Source organism: Mus caroli, chromosome 16 (genome assembly GCF_900094665.2).
Source record: "Mus caroli chromosome 16, CAROLI_EIJ_v1.1, whole genome shotgun sequence".
NCBI lineage: Eukaryota > Metazoa > Chordata > Mammalia > Rodentia > Muridae > Mus > Mus caroli.
In genome coordinates, this window is record NC_034585.1 from 53803296 (window position 1) to 53824770 (window position 21475).

A 21475-nucleotide genomic window follows, 5' to 3' on the forward strand; every position below is an offset into this window, starting at 1 on the left:
CTCCTGTGTGTGTGTGGGGGGGGGTCCCTTCCTCCTCCTTCCCCCCCTCCTGTGTGTGTGTGTGGGGGGGTCCCTTCCTCCTCCTCCTTCCCCCCCTCCTGTGTGTGTGTGGGGGGTGAAGGGGTGTAGATAAGGGAGGAGAGAGGAAAGAATAGACTGTTAAAGATGCTTGAAACAATGTTTCTTTAGGCTGTGAGGACTGGCTAGTACTTATTTTCGATCCAGGACCTCACTTTCATCATTGCGACTGGACATCCTCCACTGGGTGGTCTGTCACTGACCCTCAGGCCAGGCTGTGGCGACAAGCACACAGGTCTGCTGCTCCTTGTCCTCCCTGTTCTGCTCTGTCAGGCTTGTACTGACGTACAAGGCTTCGCATTTTTCTGTGGTGAGTGGAGACTTGTTACATTTGTCCCAGTTCTCAAGACCTGGGGACTCTGGCTCGGTTTCTCATCTTCAGCCCATTTCTTTCCTTGAACTGTCCGCAGGAAACAATCAAGTGTAAAGTCACTTTAAAAGGTTTAATCCTCACGTTTCAATCCCTTTGTGTGGATGACATGGTAATATAGCAATTGGGTTATCAACTATTTGGCAAAAGGAAAAAAAAAACAAAAACTCCTTTTGATATTTCCCTCATTTTCTCCATAAAAGGAAATCAAATTCTTTAGTGAATTTAGTATCATCCAGAGGGGTTAGGAATGCATAATTATGTAATCTGGCAAACAGTGTCTAAACCACACACAAATTATCAATTTCCAAAAACTTAAAATAAAATAGGGTGCTTTAACATTTTCAGTTGGTGAACCAGAGGTGAACAGGGATCTGGCAGCATTGGGAGATATTGGCTAATATTTCATTACAATCATGGTGCTTGCTGGCTGGCTAATGGAGCGCCAGACAACAGAGTCACCTTATCTATTATTGCTGGCTATTGTTACCGGCTGGTTTTCTCACTAGTTTTTTTTTTTTTTTTTTAAAAGAAGACTCACCGTGAGTAAGCATTTATAGCACTGAGTGCTATAATTATAAAATTTTCTTCATAAGATGACTGTTAGGAGTCTGGGGTCTTCCTAACTTTGATACTAATCCCATCCCACCTCCCGCCCCCACTGTCATAATTTTGGATCTTGAATATGTAGTTATAATTATATTTAAAGACAAAGTTCTAGGGTTTCATAAATCTTAAAATATTTTTTTTTAAAGGTCAGAGATTTTGACCTTATAGTCAAAGCAATCAAAGGGGAAGAGAAAGGAGACCTACTGTGAACTGCAAGAAGACCTACTGTGAACTGGAAAGAGAAGTACTGTGAACTGGAAGAAGAGTCCTGGATCAGAGGAAAGCCAGGAAAGAGGGTGCTGTAGCCCCTTCTTGTCCAGACTGAGCTATAGGCTGGGCCTCTCCAGCAAAAGATCCAATTTGCAGTCAGGGACAACATGTGGTGAACAGAAGGAAAAAAAAAAGATACTGAGAGGAATCAAAGCACAGACAGCTTTCTTTTCTCTGATGTTAGACTTGAAAACATCATGAAGTTTGAAACCAAGTAGTAGAGTCCTAAGATACTGTCCCCACTCCCTTCCCCCACCAGTCTGTGTGAACTCGTCCCCCTTCCCCAAACCAACTACATATAACTAATTGTATTTTCTTGGGAAGGCAATTGTTGACTAATGAATCATCTTTCCTGTAATTTTTATTTTTTTATTTTTTTGTAGCCCTAGTTTGGCTAAACTCCCTGGCATTCCTGCTGAGGTATGTAATGGAAAATTTGACCTCACACTTTGCTTTTTTGTAACATCACAAAACACTGATATAACAGGGCTACAAAAAAAGGAGCCTAGCGATGCAGGGATGCCCAAAAGAAAAGCTTAGTGTGGAAAGGAACAAAGATACATTAAATCATCAGGGAAAGTAAATATTTAGGTTCCCAGACACAAAGCTACATCTATCTTCAAGAACAGATCGTTTGTTACAGCTTAGGATGTCACAGTGTTTCCATCACAGCCAGGCTTTTCTAAGGATTGTAAACCAGCCATAAAAAGCCACTCTCCAAATTAACTTGGAACACGGGCAGTACATTTTGTAGATCCCAGAATTTGTCTCAAAATGGTGATTTTTAGGGTGGAGTGGTCAGAGGGGAAAGGTGTCAGGAAGTGACTTCTTGCATTTGAGCCACATCTGAGCTCAAAGAAAACGTTGGCAACCAGCCTTGTGTGATCAAATCCCACTGTCTAAGGAAAACAGAACAGGTCATACAGAGTCTGCTCTGTAACTGGGATGCTTGGGATTGCCAGTGGAGACGTGCTTTCTGCAAAAGCCACAGCAGAATGAATGAAGTGGTTATGAACACTGCGGTTTTCTTTTTAAAACTCTATGTCTTCCCTTCCTAGGTCAAAAAAGGCAAATTTTCAAGTGTATAGCCCAGACTTGAAGGGACGACACTCTAAGCACTAATCCAAAGTCTGTGTCTCTATAGCCCAACAATCCTACAATCCCACAACTGGGCCTTCACGGGCAGATTCCCATGGCTGCCAGCACCATTGTACAAATGTCACAACCCCAGGTAGAACACATACTATTCAGCCCATTTACAATACGTAAGCCCAAACAATGGCCTGTGTATGCACTGTTAACCCAGATAGTGCCCAGGGGCTGTCAAGATGAATATTCAAGGGGGGATTTGGTGCATTATTCACCTGGATGTGAATTCACCTTGAAAAAAAGGAAAGGATAAGAGCAGGCACAGAGAAGTCCCAAGGAGCCACTACTTAAGTTACTAAGGCTGCGAGCAAACCATGCAGATGTTTCCCAGTGCTACCAAAACTACTCCGGAGTAAGCTACGGTCACATCTGTGTACTCTACCACATTAAAAAGAAATGCTGTTTACGGAAATGATACAAATGGTTCTCAGGAGAGAGAGCGTTCATTTATTGCGTACAGGCTGAGTGCTTAGCTGACTAATTAATGATTCTTTTGAAAGAGGAAGTTAAACAGGAGAACCATGAAATATGCAAATAGGCGGCAGAGATTTGTCTTGACTTAGTTTTATTGCAGGTGATTACTCACACCAGAGACTGGCTTGGGTTTGCACTTTTCATCAACTTTGGTGAGGGGCAGGGAGAAAAGGAACATTCATGCAGTCCGGAGAGGTTCTAGTTGTCCTACATAAAAAGGATGTGGACAGATAAAGTTGCTGACTACAAAGAAAGCTATCGGGAAGAAATTTACCATGTCTTGTTTAATATCCTACTCAAGAATAAACTGAGATCTTGGCTCAAGAGTGACTTGAAGAATATCAACCTTAGGGAAGCTACTCTTCTAGATTCTGCCAGATACCTCAGGCTTTCCTGAGATGCTTCTGCCACTCCAAATTACAGCAAGATTGAATCTCATGTTATTTAATTTGAAATATGTTTAATTTTTCTATTTCCCATGAAATCTTAATCTAAATTGCTGTTTCAGTAGGAGCCCCCAAAATCAACTGTATACCTTTTAGCTCTTTAACATTCTGGTAGCAGGGAAATCTTGGGTTCGTTAACAGCCCCCTCTCCCATACTATCAAAAGCACTTGGAGAAAGAAGCTGGTCAATTTTTTTGAGGCCAAGTTAATAAGTAAAGAGTATTAACTGAGTTAGATAGAGTGTGTAATGTTTTTCAGCACTACAGTGAAAGCAAAGAGAAGATCTGTGTTTGATGAACCATAATTTTAGGATAGTCATTTCCATAGAATTAAACACCAGTGAAAGCCCGGGCTGCATAGAACTGTATTTTTGCAGAAGCAAAGGCCTGAGATGCCAAGGTCAGCCTGTGTGGCTTAGTGAGTCTCCACAACACAAACTGAAGAGTGAGAAGCAAGGCCAAGAGAGAGGGAGGAAGTAGAGAAGTAGTGGCTGGCCATGACCACGTGAAGAGAGAGCGGAAGGGAAGAGCCCACGAGGGCACCAGAGAAGCAAGCAGGAAGTAGGAGTAAGAGAGAGAGGAGGGGGCAAGCAGCCATCCTGGCTGTTGCCAGGTAACTGGCAGACAGAATACCAACAGTGGGGGAGATGTGAAAAAACGGTGATTTGTCTAGCTAGAATTTGGACAATTGCATGTTTTTTTCTTCTTTGTCATTAGTAAAACAACTTTCTTTGGATTGTCTCGGTATCAGAGACTCCTCACTCCACTCCACTTCATATTCCCATATTAGTTATATTTTTATTGTGAGGAAAAGAGATGAAGGAAAACCTAATGCTCTGGGGCCCGATGTGCAGAGGGAGCTGGTGTGAAACTCACTTCCTGTGACCGAGAAGCTGCTCACATGGCACAGGCTCAGGCTTTGGAGCGACTTGTCATCCATCAGCATCAGCACAAAGCTCTGAAACACACACACACACACACACACACACACACACACACACACACTTTGATTAGACAGATGGATTCAGAATAGACATAGAACACTGGTGGATTCAGATTAGACACAGAGCACAGGTGTGCCTTGGTAATAGATGAACAGTTGGGAACTTTGTTTCTGACACATTTATACATTTTGTAATTTGGATATGAAGTCTATTAATGGACATCTGTAGGTCTCTTTGCTGAGGGAATAAAAATTGCTCTCTAAGTTTGCCTAGGGATGCTTTTTAGATTTCTGCTGAGTTGGCTTTACAGTGAAGATAACTTTAAATGTGTATTTGTTGTTTTAGTCTATTTTTAATAATTGAAAAAATAACTCCCAGCTTCAGAGTTGCAGGGAGGGTACTAAATTAGTTGACTCTTTCCACACTTTCCAAACTGCTAAAAGTTTAACACTCTTGCATTATATTTTCTTTCAACATACACACATTGCTTTTTAAAAATCCATTTGAGCAAGTTGCAGAGATCATGTGCCTTTGTCCCCAAATAGCCAAAGTTTGTTTTCTAATAACATGGAGGATCACTTACTGATGTGTTGTTCCCAGAAGCCCATGGAGACAGTGCTGAGATGAGATGGAAGCACTGGGATTTGGTCAGGCTCTTAAGAGTGGGTCAACCCTCCAAGAATTCAATTAGTTCCCATCTGAGTGGGATGCTGTAGTAAGGAGGCCTGCTCCCTCTTTCCTTTCAATACTGCAGTTTCTGTCTGTCTCTATCTCTCACACAGCGTGAGGTCCTGGCTGGGCCTCAGACTTACAGCCTCTAGAACTGTGAGCTAAATGAGCTTCTTTCCTTTATGAATGGCTCAGCCTCGTGCACTTTCTTATAGCCGTAAAAACTGGATCGATACTGTGCTTCCAAGTATTTACGATACACTTCTGATATGCCTTTGGTTTACAACTAACTGTCTGATACTCTTTAGTACTAAATTATGCGTTTTAGTGAGACCTCTTTCTCAGTTCATAACATCAAGGTGCACATGACTCAGTTTGTCCTGATGCCAGTGCAACAATCACTTTGTTTAAGGGGTCACTGGCAGGTTCTTTATTCCCAAACCATTTCCCAGGAAACTGCATAACATCCTGGCATGGAAAGTGTCCCAAGTTCATGTGCTTTTTCGTCACTATCCATGGAGTCAGCTATCTCTGCAACAAGCCCTAGACCCCTGTATAGGGAGTGAGACTGAGCAGCTGTGCAGGCTTTTGAGGCTGTACAGGATCATGTTTTTAAGGTAGCAGGCTCCTCTTAATAGACAGACCTAGGAAATGTCTCCTGTTTTAACATGTTGTCACAAAATCAGATTCAAGGACTATTCTACAAAAAAAAAAAAAAAAAAATTAAGTTAGGTTTGTGGTGTGTGCAGCCATAAAAATTACAAAGTTTTAGGTTTTGGTTCTGTGTTACTACAGACATGTTACTGCATTGACTGCTAAATGTAATTGATTACTGCAGACAGCTCTGACGGGATCCCAGAGAACAGGATCATATCCCACATCTGTCTCCTTATTCATTCGCAGAGCCTAACAAACTTCAAATTTCACAACAGACAATCCACAGGAATTCTGAGTCTGAGACCTGCTTCCAAAGAATCCAGTGTGGGATAAAGAAGTCCTGACATTATAAAGGTGGCCGTGACAAGGTGACAGACAGAGCTGGATGTATTAGTCATGTTTCATCATGGTGACAACATGGAAACTGCTGAAATTAGGAAAACCAGATACACATACTCTAACGGGAAGGGTTACTAACATTAGGACGACACAGGAGCAGAGGTGTGAGTTCATCAGCACCTCAAGGGGTTTTTGCAGAAGAGCAAAGGACTCATTAGGAATCTCCTGGGGTTTTCAGTATGCTATTTTAGACCCCCCCCCCCATAGCATCTAAAACCAATAGGTCATCCTTACAATGGTCTTTAGATAACAGCAGCAGAGAGCGCTCCAGCACACACCACTGCAAAGTCTGTGCTGTTAAACCTTTTCCTCCTAAGAGGCCACTGTAACCATTTTTTGCAGCAGGATGCTGTGTGTATCTACTGCTCTTGAAATAGCTACTGCATCTTCTGTCATGAACAACCTCTCCAGGTGATTGATGAACATTTTATTCATTCCATTTGGACCATATGCTGGATGAATGCTTCAGGCATGCTCTTTACAAACATATATATTTCTACACCCCGCCTTTTCTGATGCTGAAAATTATCTTGCTGCCTGTTTGAACACCTGGGCAGAGCCCAGGTCCTTCGGGATGTGAGGCGCCATGGGTAGCCCGCAAGAAGCCATTACCTGTCAATTTGGAAGGTTGAAAGGAAGCAAGGGATACCCACAGCCTTCTGGGGTTCACTGTTTTAATGCTTTTGGTCTAAGGAACTTGAAAATATCTGCAAATTTTATTATAAGTGAGACTAGTCTAATCACCTTAGAAAACATGAATTTGGCATAAATATGGATCTGAGATATCAGTCAACCTATACAAATAAAGTCCAATATCAACCTTTGGACCCTCTGGGGTGCACCCACCAGTTCCTGGATGACTACATGAAGATGGTTTTGCTTTACAGACCAAGCCATTGCCTTATATTAAATGACCAGCAGTGAAAATGTCCCGCCAGAAAAGCATAAACCTGCAGTCCTGAACCCCCTGCTCTGGGAGAAATCCTGTTAAGTAAATACACTCGTGTGCATGCATTGCTTGAATGAAAGCCTTGTAAGAGCTGCACCCCTGTCCCTGTTGTGAAAGCCAACACTGACATTCTTTATCATCAGCATCACCTTTAAAAAGCCTAATTTGAATTATGAGTGTTTCTGTACCAAAAATCTAAGTTCGATGCCTTACCTCAATAGTAGACATTTTCTGTCAAATTAAAAGAATATATATGTGTCTGCTCAGTTTTACTGATAAGGAAACGTGTGTAACTCAGCAGAAGAGGTAGGTCAGTCCAGATGGGAGCTGAGGCCATGCATAACCCGTCTATTATTCAGAATCTTGGGGGTTATTCACCTCATGACGGCATCTAGCCCAAAGTCAACTCAAAGGGTGCACTGCTTGTTTAAGTCAGTGGGAAGATGCAGTGGATTCTTTCCATGACATCCGAGCACAGTAAGAATGCCACCATCAAGCAGGCTGCACGCTGTAAAGAAAGAAGGAGCCGGTAATCCCCTACATCTGCCCTGCGAACACATTCTCTCTACACAGAAAGCCGTGCATTAGCCCATCGCTGTCTCCTGCCTGCAGCGTTTTCACTCCCCCCTCCACTTCCTCTGAGTTGTTATTGGATATATTTTTGGGATTATCTAGAAAAATCAGTGCTCTGATTCCCCTCAGGAAATTATCTCTGCATGGGGGCCCATGTCCACCAATTCCAATAACGGGTCATTAATGTCAGTGGGCAGGCAGGTAATGGCAATGGTGCTTCTCCATGTTCACGCTGTGAGTCAGGTTGTGCTTTCAAAGAAACACGGATGAACTAACATGCTTTACATATGAAATGGCTGGCAAAAACCCCTGGACTTTGGTACCATTCAGTCATACACAAAACAGCCATTTTCCTCCATACTGCCACATCTCATTTGGAAGAAAATATAATTTTTTTCTTGAGCGAGGCATATGGGTGCTTGACCACTAAATCTTATAAAGTAATTCATGAAATAACAGCATTAGGGGAGCAGGAATGGGGCTGAGTTGCCTCTTTGTCGAACCGCAGCTCTGTGTCTGACTTTAACTCTGGTCTCTCAGAGGCAGTTTATGAAATGTACCAAGCTCTCCAGGTCTCTGCAATCTAACCAGCTCCCATCTTCACACCTGCTTTCTGGGTTACTGGGGAAGAGTGGAGTGCAGAGAAGTTATTGGGCAGGAGGTGTCCAGAGTCAGAGTTAAGAATCCAAGACTTGCAGACAGCGTTGGCTGTGGGGTTTTACAATGTTGCAAGCGTTAGTCACCAGCTTCAAGAAGATAACAGCAGGCTCTAAGAACTGATTTTCAAAGGGGATCTGGAACTGAGGGTTTCAGTGGACGCTTTCCAGGGTAGCAGTTGCCAAGCCTGTGGGTTTTTCATTGGCTGCCATTTGATAGGGGAAAAAATGGGAGGGTGAATTCTTTGAGGGCAAGTTCAGACAGTGAATAGTTCAAGGCTGCAGGCTGCTATGAAACTGGGAGCAGGGAATGGACACACAAACCACAAATGTTAAAGGCACAATTGGTTTGATTTTCTCCAAAGTTTTAACAGCTGAAACCATTCTACTACTATCTAACCATTATACTGAATAAAATTCATGTCTATAAAACAATGCTGTCCAGTAACATAACCGAGGCTAGCTTTTCCAATTACCCTTTTGTGGGAAGAGGGACTAGGACATAGGGAGACAGCTGTCTCACGCACGGCCAGCAATGCTTCAGTGGAAGGGGTGAATTTTCAGGTAGGTGGATGTGGATTTGTATGTGGACCTAATCTCCTGCGGTTGTGTGACGGGACCTCAGGTTTATTTTATTTTTTGTAAGGTTTTACTTATTTTGTGTACATGATACTCACTCTGCATGTACACTACATGCCAGTAGAGGACATTAGATATCATTATAGATGGCTGGGAGCCACCATGCGGTTGCTGGGAATTGAACTCAGGACCTCTAGAAGAGCAGCCAGCTCTGTTAATGGTTAATCCATCTCTCCAGGCCCTTAGTTTTATTTCCTATAGGAAGAGTCAGACTTATCTAGCAAGATCATTGCAGAGGGTGGGAAAATAAGATAATGAATGTTATGAAGTAGCAGATGGTAAATACTAAACAACAACAACAACTACAACAACCCCCCCTAAACTGTCATTAGTGCCACACCCACACCTACTAAAGTTCCTGTTACAAGTAGCTACCCCCCTCTACCATCTATGTAATTATATGTAAAGTTAACATACAGAACAAGAAAAACTGCATCCAGCTGCCTGTAAATAATCAATACTATTTTTAGTAATCTTCTTTATGTTTTTGAATTTACAGGTTATTTATAATAAAGTTTATTGTGATAGACTTTATATCAAAAATAGGAATGTTTTTTGGGGGGTTCTATCAGTATGGCAGGAGACATTTTCTGTAGAAGCTCTACAATAGCTTCAAGATGATTTTACTAAAGGGGGATCTGGCTAGCAGGCTCCTCCTCGCCTCCACCAGCCTTCCTGATGATCCCCTGATAATGCATACCATCAGCTGCCATTCCTAATAAAACCCGCTGCTGGCTCTGCAGACCGTCTGGCAAGCTGTAAGTCATATGTCCTCTTCTCCCTTCTGCTTTTCTTCTCTAAGGCCAGCTAAAACCTGCTTTTCATAAATCTTAAGAGAGTAAATCAAAGTAACCAGCCTGGAATTCGACAGAGCACTAACCGACATTACTTAAAATAGAACCGGGGAGCAGGGCACCGTCTTCTCCTGGCATCTGCGTACCCACCAGGACTTTCCCCACCACACTCAAGGCACCTGTGCTTCAGTTATCATGGATGCCACCCCTCCCCCGTCCCCATGAATCAACATCTTCAGGTCCCCATACTTTTCACTATTTCGCTTCCTGGGGCAGGGTTAGCAAGCAATGGTCAGTAGGTCAAATCAGCCCCCAACCTGTAGAGTCAACAGTAAGAATGGCTTTTACATTTTGGAATAAGTTGAACATTTGGAAGACTCATGAAGAACAAGGCTAACTTTTTGTGCTAACAAAGCTTTATGAAGGCATGGCCAGGCATGTTGATTCAGATTATGTCAGTGGAGTTTGGTGAGTGATTCACTGATGTAGGGCTAGCACAGACTGTAAGATATACTAACTGACTGTTCACAGAAAAGGTTTGTTGATGCTGCCCTAAAAGGCCTTCCCATGGAAGCAAAGCAAATGCCTGTGTTACACTGTCCTCCCTGCCTCTTGGCTTCACGGTTCCAGTTCCCCAGGCTTGGGAAGGAAAGATTAGCTGAAGGCTGGTAGCCGAATAAGACAACAAGAAGAGAAGGGCACGGGGACCAGAAGGTGAGGGTCTTCTTTAGACACTGAGTTTTTACGTTGACCCTGGACCTTCTAGGCTCACAACGTATTTGTTTCTCTTGCTGGGGTTTCAACTTTTTTGCCTTTGGGGCAAAAAAATCCTGTACTCACTCACTAGATCATTATGATAAATATGTGAAATCTTATCACTATCTCATCTCTTACTGTCAGTCCCAAGTCAACCCAAGATCTAAGGAAGGAGGGGGAGAAGAATTTTGTAAACCTGCCCAGTACACTGATTTAAAAATTAAAACCCACTCATCTAAACCTATGGAGATAGAGCTGTAATGCGACCATGTAATGATTAATATGAATAATTCATTGCGGCCTCCACTGGAGAATGGGGCACTTACACCAATGGCACTGAATTACTTAGGTTTTGGAAATTCCTCATCAGGAAGATGTCATTTCAGCACATAGTTTAACAATGCTGATGTCCAGGGAAATAGCATCTCGATTACAGTATAAAAACAATGATCTCAGGCCCTAAAGGCCAGACAGACAGAGGTGCTCAGGCTCTTTTTCTGTTGCTGGGATTCACTCCATTGGTCAGCAACAACCTGGATGAGGGACAGGTTCATGTGGCTTACAAGGCCCATCATTAAGGTAAGCCAGGGCAGGAGCTCAAGGCAAGAAACTGGAGGCAGCATCCCAAGCAGAGACCATGGAGGTGTGCTGCTTGTTGGCTTGCTCTCGATGGGACATAGACAACCTAAGACCACCTGTCCACATCAATCACTAAGTGACAAGATGCCTACAGACTGGCCTACAGGCTAATCTGATGGAACCAATTCCTCTACTGAGGTTCCTTCTTCCCAGGTGACTCTACTGTGTTAGCTGAAATAAAATAACCACTACAAGATAGAAACAGGATGGGCGGCATCATTTCATGTTCAGAAAATAAAAATTTATTTATATCCATATAGGCAACATCAGTTGACAAATGCATTTCTGGTCAAACTTCCTATTTCATAGATTTCATACATATAGTATCAATGTATACATTTTCAACCTAAGCCAGGATTAGCTAGTTATACAGGTGCACTGCAAACCGTTTACTTTAAAGACATTTATTCCTTTCGGGGTCATGAAAAGGTAAGCTTTTACCACACATGACCTTGCTGTTGGGAAGGATGGCTGATCGGCTTCATTGTCACAGATCTTTTATTGCTAATTATGAAATTATTTGTATTTTATGGTAGAGGAAGCCCCACAGTTACTGGATATTGGTGTGATGTAGAAGGCTAGCTTCGGGCACTCAGACTCGTCATGGTGAGTGGTGACAGTGCTTGGGCGTGGGGGTAAGAGTGGATTACTCAGAAGCTTTGGTACAACTAACGAGAAAGTAACTTTTAAGGAAAGTCTGTATAAAATATGCATAAGTGAGAATTTAAAAAATGATTAAATAGAGGGGAAAATTATTACTGTTGTGAATATGATCCAAACTCAATGTTAGAGGTGGGAAACTTCTTGGGGAACCCCAAGTCCAAGTTTCTTTCCTGGAAAATCAAAAGGCACTTCAGGAGGTCATTCCTGTCTTGGTCATGGTTCCATCAGATTAGCCTGTAGGCCAGTCTGTAAACCAGCTTTTTAAATTTAGGTACAACTCTGGTGTCTATATGGTCAAAACACCCAAGAATAGATAGAGACAAGAATGTTGAGCTACAGTAAGATAGGGGTTCTGAATTTACTCTCAGTCTTTCCCTTAATCGTGGGGCCCAGAGCAGCGTGTGGGTAGCCTCTAAGGTCAACTTCCTTACTGTAAGCTTCCTTACAGAAGGGGTCTTTCTGCTCATTTCCAGTTCTGTACTTCTCCCCTGTAATTTCCATCTCTAACAGAACTGAAAGGCAGCCGTGAAGGCATCAGAAAGAGCTGGGATGCTGTCCTATAGCTCTCACTTACATCACACCTCGACTGCATCTGCAGGTGCCAACACTTCCTAAGCTTCACTCCAACACTCAGGCTCCACATCAGCTTTCAAGATCACCTAAGTCTTGGTATTGTTTTGACTGTTGCAATCTAAAATGTTTTAATGACTGGGAATCTCACTTTTTGGCGATTAGTGGCAGACTAAGACACAAAAGCCCTTTAGAAGCAGTTTGTATTGTAGAATTGTGACATTACCAAAAAGCTCCTATGAGATATGTGTGTGATCTCTTATACTAAGCTAACTTATGAGATATGTGTGTGATCTCTTATACTAAGCTAAGGCTTAAGAGTAGTCACTCAGAGATTCAATGTTGATTCTTTGAAAAGTTTTACTAAAATTACTTATGCCTATTAATTTTATGTAGTAATGGCTTTCATTGTAACATTTCTGATTCTTTTATAGAAACAAAAACCACTACACGCAATATGATGGGAATTGAAGTTACACACCAAATAGCAAAATGAATAACTATTTAGCATTTGATATAGTAACTAAACTTAAAATATTTGGGTGTGATTTTACTTGGAGAGCAATTGTGATCAAAATTTACCAGGTTATGAATGACTAAAGCAGGCTTATTTTCTGCATAAGGACATGCATTTATTTTTAAGGCACTTGATTAGTCTTTTTATTGTAAAAAATGAAAACAAATATTTTTCTTTGTGTCAAATAAGTCCCCCATTATTTTAATCAAAATGAATTGAGTCTAAGAGCTGAAATAATTGCTAATAAATGACTGATCTGTCAATGAAACATCAAAAGGGATACATTTATGATATACTTTGGTAAAAGTGTGTGGGTGTATGTGGGTGTGTAACTTGAAGCCTAATTGTGTCACAGTCACCTGCAAAAACGTATTTTACAAAACAAAACCAATCATTATGGAGTTCCCAGTAGTGAGTTATGACCCTATCCATTACTACGTAGCCCAGGATTTTACTGAGTTTGTCATCATGCATGATAACTTCCTGAATGTTAGTATCCCAAGTGCCACCTAGCTTAGAGTTTTCTTACTAAGGAACTATCAACTTGCAGCTGTCACACTGTTATCACTGCACAAGAGTCAAGATTGTTTTCTAACCACATACATTACTGTAAGTACTTCATTATTGCAAATAAACCCAACACGATCACTTTATCTTTTCCTTTATATTTATAATGTAAAATTATCTACTGAGTTACTCATGGGTAAAAGTGCAGCATTTAAGAGGTAAACATTCCATAAAAGCATTCTTCTTTTATATGGTTACTTGCATAAGACCTGCAGAAGACCAATTCACCAAAATCAGTCAACACTAGACACACAGAGACACACACAGACACACACACACACACACACACACACACGCACACACACACACACACACAAACATAAAGGATTTGAAAGTGGGAGAGAGAAGTACCAGAGAGTGTCTGGGGAGAGTAGAGAATGGGTAGATCATAGCACACCGAATACATTTATGAAATTATCCAAGAAAAATGAAAGATGCTCTTAAACTTCTAACGTCAGTGGTAAGGTACAATGTTTGCTAAGATCTGATCTCAACGAGAGTTAAATCCCAGACTATCTACAAAGATAAAAGTTATAACTATCAATAGAAAACAAATATTAACAGAAAGCCCAAATATCTGTTCCCTTTCACCTGGAACATAACTGAAAGCTGCCATGTGCTCAGAGTGAGTGGTCTAAGGAAATACCAGATAAAGGGGGAAGTGCATGAATGGGTTAAGGAATTCCAGGATGATGTCACTTCAGAGTCTCAGTGTACCTGGCTGCAAAGGAGATCAGACAATGTGGCCTGGTGGTGTGGAAAGTAAGATTTCATCATTCGGAGACTTTAAAACTCTTAGCAGTTTCCTTCTCAAGCCTTGTAGGGCTCCATCCTGCCCTGCCTTCCGTGTCTTTCCTAAGTGCTCCCTCCTCCCTCTAGCTTCTCTTTGTCTCCAACTCATCAAGATTCTTCCACCTGAGTATCTTGACCTTGCAGTGTTCTTTCTCCTACCCAATTTACTTGGTGTTGTAGAAAGCAGGTCAAGTTCTTCATTTATTTCCCCACCTTTGGAGATTTAGACGTGCATTCACATTCATTTTCTATATCACCTTTTCAAACAAAAAAAAATCTCGTCTTAACAATCATTTATACTGCTTGTGTATATACGTGTGTGGGTTTGCATGGCACGGGTACTTGTGGAGGTCAGTGGACAACATAAGGGAATGGCTCTCTCACCCCACCTCATGGGCTAAGGGACTGGAATCAGATCCTTATGCTAGGCTGCACGGATTTTCCTCACTGAGCCATTAGCTCATTCTCCATATTCCAGACATGAGTAACTTGGGAAAGCAATCTTGGTAGACTGAATGACTGTATACAGTGGAGCCTAGCAGAGGGGTAGCAAGACTGAATGTGAGCTATGGGGAAGGAAGAGCTCTTCTGTACCTTCTGGAGCAGGGCAGGCGTAAACGAGGCTGAAGTCTGCCCGCAAGCTACAAGATGCCACTAGAGAAACAACTGCTTTCCTTTTTGGATCTCAGAGCAAAGGGGAACACACGGAGTTTAGTTCACTAGAGGGTTTTGGCTTGGCCAACCATGAAAGAAGCCGCTTCTAAGTTCATGTAGTCACCTAATATTTACTAAGGATGCAGAAATGAGGCATAGCTTTAGATAGTAAGAATACAGCACTGAACCAACATGGACTATCTGAAGTCCTTACTCTTGTGTAATCTACACCGTAATGTGGAAGACAGAAAATAAAGAAGAAAATATGTAGTATACTGGATCATAATAATGTGCTGAGGAGAGAGGCAACAAGAGAGAAGGGGATAGTCATGTGAACAGACCTGTCTAGTAGAAGCCTAGACTGTCCACTGAAGCATAGTCATCTCTGAAAAGATGCCTTCTGAGTGAAGGGTGAAGGGGTCAAGGGGTCATGATGATACCTGGGAAAGAAGGAAGTGCAATGTCAGAGGTCCTGAGGTGGGAACCAACTGGTGGATCTGAGAAAGAGGCAGGAGGCCACTTAGCTGCAGGGTTGAGGCCAGAGTGCTTCACGGTTCACCAGGAGGCTTGGGAGACCCTGGAGAGTTGTGAGCACAGGGCAACATGACCTGACTCAGCTTCAAGAGTTCCTGACTCTGGGGAAGTAACAGTCCTGGGCAGGGAGTGGCAGTTTGACTCCAGCAGCACAGTAAAGACCCACAGGAAGTGATCACATTGAGTAGAGTCTGAGGGCAGAACCAACAGGATTTCCTGGTGGACTAGATGTGGGTTTGAAAGGAAACAAGGAGTCGAGGACAACTTCAAGGTTTCTGGCTTAAAGCATGTGGATGGAAGAAGTTGCCCACCTGAAAAATCAGGTTTAATGAAATAATACAGACTTTGAATTTCTCTCAAAGGAGTGTAAATTTTTGCCAACCACATAGATGCATTTCTTCACATGACAAAAATAAGCAGGAGCTAAGAAGCCAGTGGCCCTTTTGAGCAGGGCACAGGTCCTTGTTCCTTGTCTTATCCTGGCCTTCTAGGTGATAAATAGCTCTTTGTACCTGTTTGGCAACTGCACACAGCTGGAGTTTAGGTCCTGCCCCTAACTCTCCTGTGAATAGTCATTATGGAAAACATTTAATGTCATTGTGGCCACATATCTGACTAAACAAAGACAATTTCACCTATAGAAAAAGATCAGGAGGGAAGAACTGGGAAGAAGAGAGGATAAAAGGCATGATTTTTTAAAAAAGAATTAAGTTGCCCATCATGGTCTCAGGAAAGTTAGCATTTGGTGATTTCTCAAAGTGATTAAATAAATAGAAAAGTCATCATGCCCCTGCATCAGAGGCCTATGCCTGTTAGAAACTGGGTTTATAGCCAGAGACGTAGCCTCAGGCCATGGGGGGTCTGTAGACAGGCAAGAAAAATAAGCCCTCTGTGAGGCTGGGGCAATTCCTCCACATGGCTGCTCTCTTGATGTGTGGTCATTCACACACGTGAGTGATAAAATCTCATGGCCCAGGTTAACAGTCTAAGACAAAATGTCAGAAATGATTTAAAGAGAAGTATGTTATTTTGTATGGTAGTTCCCTGTTATGTATGGGGCAGAGGTTCCAAGGTGTCTCCCCTGCCCCTACCACAGATTGTAGGCAGTACACCCCTTCCTTTACATGCATATCTGTGCTGGTTAGTTTTGGTCAACTTAACACAAGTTAGAGACACCTGGGAAGACGGTCCCTCAGTTGAGGACGACCTCCATAGGACTGTTCTGTGGGATATTTAATTTTTTTATTTTGTTTATTAATCATTGATGTGAGAAGGCCCAGACCACCATGGACAGTGTCACCTCGTGGCACGTGGGCCTGAGTTGCTAAAGAAAATAAGCTAGAAAATATAGTAGAGGATGGCTTTGTCTGGCATTAAGGGGAAGAGAGGCCCTTGGTCCTCTGAAGGCTTGATACCCCAGTGTAGGGGAATGCCAGGGCGATGAGGTGGGAGTGGGTGGGTAGGGGAGCACCCTCATAGAGGCGGGGGTAGGGGGTAGGGGATTCTGAAGGGGAGACCAGAAAAGAGGATAATATTTAAAATGTAAATAAATACAATATCCAAAAAAATAATAAAATAAAATAAAAGAAAGAAAGAAAGAAGAGAAGAGAAGAGAAGAGAAGAGAGGGGAGGAGAGGAGAGGAGAAGAGAAGCGAAGCCGAGACAGCCATGAGCAAGCTAGGAAGCAGTGTTCCTCTCCATGGACTCTGCGTGAATTCCTGTCCCCATGCTTGTCTGTCTTCATGATGGACTGTAACCTGTGTAACCTGTAAGCAAAACAAATCCTTTCCTCTGTGCTCGGTTTTGGGCAGTGTTTTATCATGGAAACAGAGAAGGAAACTGAAATAATAAATATGTGGAATCTTAATTTGTAAATTAAGATCAGATAAGGTATTAACAACAGTCACGGAAAAAAAATAGGATGGTATAATGTGAGAAAAGTACTTAAAATGTATGAAATGTTTATTTCTGGAACTTTCCACTTACTAACTTTATCCCATATCTGACCATAAATAAGAAGCCTTAGAAAGCAAAACTACATTACAAAAGGGATTGCTATTATATTAAAAGTATGGGTTAGATAATTACCAAGAGTGATGGCTGGTGATGATTCAAACTGGCATTGCCACTTGCAGTCATCAGCTGGGATATCACGGTGCTCTGGCGAGACCCTAGCACGGGAGTCAGTATATCCAGCCTGATTACCGACCGGCTTCTGATCCTGAACAAGCCATGGAACCGGCCCTAACTGCCATCCGGGTAATGAAGTTGTGTGGAGAGTGGAGAGTCACAAGCTTTCCAAATGGGCCTTCAATTTACCCAGCCACTCAGTGCTTAACCTGGGACTGAGTCTACAGTGAGCTAGCTAGAGGGTCAGCTCTCCAGGGTATGTGGGCACTTCCCACCCTCCCAGGGTACTATCTGTTCCTAAATCCGCGTGTGCCTCCTGGACTTGTTAGTGCAGTTATTGGCATACTTTATACTTTGGTGGAGTATTAAGGAATAGGGCAGAAGTTGATCTCTATGAAAAGTACACCTCAGAGTGTGCAAAGGGGAAGAACAGGTGTGTGTGTGTGTGTGTGAGCACAATCAGAATTATCTGTGTATACATGAAAGTATCATAATGAAATTTATTATATATAACCTATATAATAAACTCATTAAATACTATCTGGAAGCCTGATAAAGGAAACATGACTTTGAAAGCTACTGATGTAGATGTAGATTAGACAATGTGAAAGGCAGGAAAAGTGCTTATAAAAAAAATAAAGCCCAGGGCCATTCTTGCTATAATCTTGTTCCGCAAGAGCAAGAATTCAACAAAACTGAAATAAGAAACCATAGACAATACAATCATTAAGATATCATTACCGTAGGGAAAATGTTAGGACATTGCAACCAGCAGACCTATAATTGGAGAAAAGGCCTTGGCCCTACCACAGAGAGTCTACCACGCTGAGAAGAGACTGAGCCGCAGCACGGTGGAATTAGATGGAAGCCCCAGTTCTTATGTGAAGCCAGACAAAATAGGCAACAGGACATGGAAGCTGCTTTCCAGGAAGGGGATGGAGAGAGGAGGGTGGGCTTAGGGCTGCAGGGGGAGGGACAGAGGGCAGATACTGATTTTGATAGGCTGGCATATCCTTGCTTGCATCAGCTAAAGGAAACATGAGCTCACTTCTGTAGAGAATCATTTAATTCTCACCAAGCCCAAATTGCTTTAATCAGGCACAAGGTTTTGCCTGGCTCGCTCTGGGTTTTTTTTCCCCCGATAAAATTACTCAATAAGTAACTTCAGGTAAATTCACCCCACTGTGAAGAGCAAAGAACACTTTGCTTCCTCAGGATAAGATGCACAGAGCGGGAATAGTTCTAGGTAAAAATAATAGTTTTCAACGGCGAGACCAGGCCTGTAATTTTCTGCAGCACACTATGACATCATGGTTTATATGAGGCCAACTCCATAAATCAAGCCTTACCTAATTAGAGATTCCTCTGCAGATCTACACTATTAGAGCAAATAATTAAAACAGCCTCGCAATAACGAAAGCCAGATCTGTTTACTAAAATGTCCTTTTTTTTAACCCCCAAACTTTTAGTCTTCCTACCACTTACAGATCTTTCACATTTACTAAATTATAGACTCAGAGCGTTTCTCTAGTCTGACTTCACTTTCAAGGAATTCTTCAATTAACTTTACGTTGCTTTAAGCTGTTCATGCAACGAGAAAACAATCTGTGGTTTCTGACTCCTCTGAGTGCCAATGGCTGCCATCCATGTTTGACTCTCAGACACACTGTCTCTAGAGAGCCAGGCTCTGTTTGCATAAAGCCAGCCAGTTGTCATAGCATTTTGACAAGCACTATAGGAAAACAAAGGACAATATTCTGTTGTAGCTAAACTGGGAGAATTACCACTGCACTGGGGACGCACATGACATCCACACCCAAGCACCTGGCCTAGGACAGAAAGTAGCACACACTCCATTTTCACTGTGACCTGGCCATCCAGGGACCTTCTCTTTACCAGTTCCTTTCTTCACACCATCACCTTCCCCACGATGGTTAAAACATCTAAAACTCGAGGAAAGGGACAGCTACAACAAGATGCAAACATGCCGGAGAGAAAGCTACAAAGCAGCCCCATGTGATCTTTGCGATGGCTATGGTGTTTCCACTGTCAGATCTTCAGCCAAATACGGAGTAATAAAAAAGTCTGAGCTCAGAGGTAGGCCAAAATCCTACAATATTCTCAGCCTCTAGTCTACCACCTCAAGTCTTTTTGCCTCTTGCATTCACTGACATTTTTGAATAAATGCAGATGACAACTGGCTGCGGAAATAACCAAGGGAGCAAACGATTGACTGCTGAAGGAAAAAAGATACTCACACTTGGACCTACCCCTCCGCCCCGCCCCGAGTTAGGAAGAACGGACTTTCCTTTTCTTGGGACCTGAGTTGTTCCAAGTATCTCGGATCCTCTGGGAACTTGAGAAGCCAGGATGCACACACCAAAACTGAAAGCTGAAGGTCTCTGGGAGACTCAGGGTGAGACACATGTGCTATTCTTCCAAAATCCTGCCCAGTGCTGTCTGTAGTGAGGTGTGAGGGAGGTCGAGGGCCTTTCCCAAGCAGCGCAACAAATACTATGGTGGTGCCATGTCACATCTGCAGGTAAACTCAGATGAACCAGGTGGATGCCTAGCCAGGTGAAGCCCCAAGGCTGACTGTGGACTTGGCACTGGCCCCGTTGAGGCAGCCTTTGGAAGGATACCAGTGGAAACTGCTCATTTGCTTCCACACGGCGCTATGCTATAATCTGCTGCTGCTGCTGAGCCTGAATCAAAAGGCCTCAGGACTCCTATGCACATCAGCCACTCCCACAGCGCTTTCCCCTGGCCTGCTCTCTAGTTCTGTTTAAAAGTTCTGATATTAAGTTTTGCTTTTAAGCTGCTGTAAATGTTTCATGGAAAAACAAGATGAATATATTGATGTCTGTTTCTGCGTCTTTTCCAGTCCATTCTTCTCTTCTCATTGCTCTGGCCCCTCCCCTCCGCTTTCCAGTCCAAAACAAAACAAAACAAAACAACCATCTAGCCTTTTTTTTTTTTTTTTTTTTTCCATCTGCATTAAAATTGACAGGGTTGAGGGGCAGGAAATTGCCAGGTTGGATCCTCAGAACCCATGTAACATCTGGGTATGGTAGCTGGTGTCTGTAACCCTGGCATCTCTACACTGAGGTGGACACAGGAAAATCTCCTCAGAACTTGTAGAGCAACTAGGCAGGAAGGCACAGCACAGTGGCAAATAAGACCTGCCTCAGACAAGGTAGAGGGTGAGGATGCCAGGAGTTTGATGACAGGTAGATGGATGGGATGGACGGACGGACGGATGGACAGACAGACAGATGATAGATGGATAGATGGTGGGTGGACAGACAGATAGGCTTGGCATGGTGGCACACAGTTTTAACCCTAGTGCTTGAGAAACAAATGTATTCGGATCTCTGTGAATTCAAGGCCAGCCTGGTCTACAATAATAAAATAATTTTAAAAACAAGTATATAAAAGGACAAAGTTCCTTCCATACAGTACTGAATTTCTTCTTTAACATGCAAATCATTTTTTTTTTTCTAATTTGTTCTCTGAAATTCCCAGATATTCAGTTTTAAGTCTATTCAGTTTTAAGTGTTTTAAGACCTTAAAAACACAAGCAACCCAAATTTACTGCTCTGCTCAAGGCCCTGCTTAATGGGGCAAGAACAGTCTTCTAGACCGAGGTCACAGCTCAGATCCTGCCTTAGATCCCTCGTCCTGTCTTTGTTCTTTCAGACACACCTATGCCACCTATGCACAACTGAACATTATAGAAGCTTTTGTTCCCATAAGGCAATGCTGAAATTCAGGGTAGGACTCCATCTCTCTAGAATTCTTAATCCTGTGCACCCTTAGCCTGGTGTGTAGAGTAAAAGTGCTATGGTATCAGCTCGGAAAACAATAATGAGCAAGGGGTGGGGGGAACAGTATGAAATTATGGAAATTTAAGTCCTTTTTTTAACCCCCAACTTTTAGTCTTTGTTTTATAGATTTTAATGCTTAAGGAGCAGAGTG

General features: G+C 42.5%; 2 protein-coding genes across 4 annotated transcripts in view; one reads left to right on the forward strand and one right to left on the reverse strand.

Annotated features, from left to right (window-relative positions):
* Positions 1 to 21475, reverse strand: part of Cmss1 (cms1 ribosomal small subunit homolog) — a 298038-nt gene that overhangs the window by 120390 nt on the left and 156173 nt on the right. The gene's annotated exons all lie outside the window — the stretch shown is intronic.
* The window catches only part of Filip1l (filamin A interacting protein 1 like), a 234488-nt gene that overhangs the window by 64690 nt on the left and 148323 nt on the right, over positions 1 to 21475 (forward strand). Inside the window, exon 1 of one of the 2 annotated variants that reach the window (XM_029470279.1) lies at positions 11567 to 11676. The exons of the other annotated variant lie outside the window; for it this stretch is intronic. The gene's annotated coding sequence lies outside the window, so the exon portion shown is untranslated. Of the gene's footprint in view, positions 1 to 11566; positions 11677 to 21475 lie in introns of those variants that run through there. 2 annotated transcript variants of the gene reach the window in all.